Source organism: Cebus imitator, unplaced genomic scaffold (assembly GCF_001604975.1).
Source record: "Cebus imitator isolate Cc_AM_T3 unplaced genomic scaffold, Cebus_imitator-1.0 Scaffold150, whole genome shotgun sequence".
NCBI classification, from domain to species: Eukaryota; Metazoa; Chordata; class Mammalia; order Primates; family Cebidae; genus Cebus; species Cebus imitator.
The window spans coordinates 1,243,220-1,245,442 of record NW_016107465.1 but is presented as its reverse complement, the minus strand read 5'-3'; positions in this window follow the sequence as shown (position 1 = coordinate 1,245,442).

The window sequence follows — 2,223 nt, the reverse complement described above, 5'->3', positions numbered from 1 at the left end:
AAAAAAAAATCTATATAGAAAAAGCACTGGAAAGAAAGACATTATATTTGCATCTTAAGAAAGTAATCTTTTTATCATGAACTTTTTTTTCCATAAGTTATTAGGGTACAGGTGGTATTTGGTTACATGAGTAAGTTATTTAGCGGTGATTTATGAGACTTTGGCACACCCATTTTTAAACAGGAAAAGAAACACACTTCAGCAGTTGACCTTGGAAACTATGGAACAATCAGAAATCCACTTCGTAACCAAAACCCTAAAAATATTACCTTAGCATAGTGGTGCTCCATAAAGATAGTTGCTGTCTGTTCAACAAATATATTACCACCAGAGATAAAAGCAAGTACAACCTACAAATGTACAGTGTTTCTCTGTCCATTGTTCAAAAGATAGAATTCACTGGAATAATGAAGCAGGCAAAGTGATTAATTCATATATGAGTTTAATCTTATTACAGCCATTACCTTCTAAGTGAATATATAATGCAAACAATGCTGTATTTCTTTTTAGAATGCTGTTACCATTTCCAGATATTAAAATAATTATTTTAAGCTGTTATAGCCTACAGGCAAAATGAAATAGCACAGGAACTATAAAGCTTTGTAAAAACAAAACATATAAGTAGTCAGACTGGGCTTATCACACCCCTGCCAGATAAAAAGGCTGATCATCAGTCAAGAAATAAGCACATTAATCCTGAAGGAAAAAACATTTGCATTTCTATAATGTGAAATTACTCCTGCACTAAAAGATCTTGTTGAAAAAACTTAATGTATTTCTTCCAAAAACAATTTTTAAAAGGTACTTCAATGCTGTGATTTCTTTTGCACAAAAAAAATGAAATAAAAATCATCTACTTTCATAGCATAATAAATTTTTAGGAGTAATTGTTCTTCAACAGAGATAGCTCCACTATTAATGTGCATGATTTTTGAGATAATATTAAAAGCAATGCAATTTCAGTTATGGTAATTGATATGGTTCTTACCTGATAATGATCACAGGTCAAGAGTTTAAAACATAAAGCAGAACACGCTTTGCACTTTTTAAAGTCAAGTGAACGATTGAAACTTGGCTTTGCTATGAAAGACAGTGGCCTCTTTTTGCCCTAACTGCTTGAGGTAGAAGTGGGGGCAGAGTGTTGCTTAGAAATCCCGTGTCCCTTCTTTCATTTACGCTCTTATCTCTCCCAAACCAGAACTGTTCTTTCCTTAGGAAAAGAGTGTAATTCTCAGTTATCTAGGCAAATGAGAGTCATGCATAACGACAATAAGACAATTTCTTAGTTAATCTCAAACCCCCCGTTTCAGCCCTGTTTTATTAGTGTCCTAGGCTTCCTTAATAAATTGATGAAACAGAATCCGTAGGTTAAGATAAATAAATAAATAGTCCTCTAATTCATTCGGAGTGACAGCACCTGGTAAAATTGCAGCGACCTCTCAAGGTCCTAATAGTGCCATTTTTTCCAGCTGCTACAGCACTCCTGGACTTGAAGTCTGGTTCTGCCCCTTCTGACAGGGGAAGCGGAATGCAGCACAGTTTAATTAGACCATTTGGACTGTTCATTTGCTTAGATATTTATGAACCGAATCCAGTGGATTCAGAAAATTTACTCAGGTGTAAGAAATGAGGAGAAAGATCATTGCCTTTGATGTGGCAGATAACAGCAAACTCTAAGAAAAAAAAAATCTCAAAGGAAAGTCAATTTTTCAGTAACCTGGAGACCATAGTTTAATGTGGTTTTGACAGTACATAACATCACTTTTGAGGCTTTAATGATGTTATATGATTCTCTATGAGCAATAAACAAAAAAATCATGGCATCATCATATTAAAACACTGATATATGGAAACACAAATACAGATTTGAAAATCAGTGACTGGGCAGGAGAATATTAACTGTATTGTTAATAAAGTTTATCTTGGGGTACTGAAATTATGAGATATTCAGTAGTTATTTATATTTTTAATTTTCTCTAAATAGACATATTGCCTTTATAATAAGAAAAAATCAATGATGATTTGTTTCTTAATTTTAAAAATTAATAGCATATACTTTTATTGAGCTGGAATTTCTAACTATTTTTCAAACTGTCTTCTCCAGGGGAGAAGCAGAGTACACAGATATTCAGGCTCCCTGTCCAAACCTCAATTTTGTTTTATTAAGGTTTCGCCTAATTTTTTTAAAAAAAAAAACATGGTTCCACGGCTTAAAAAAACAAA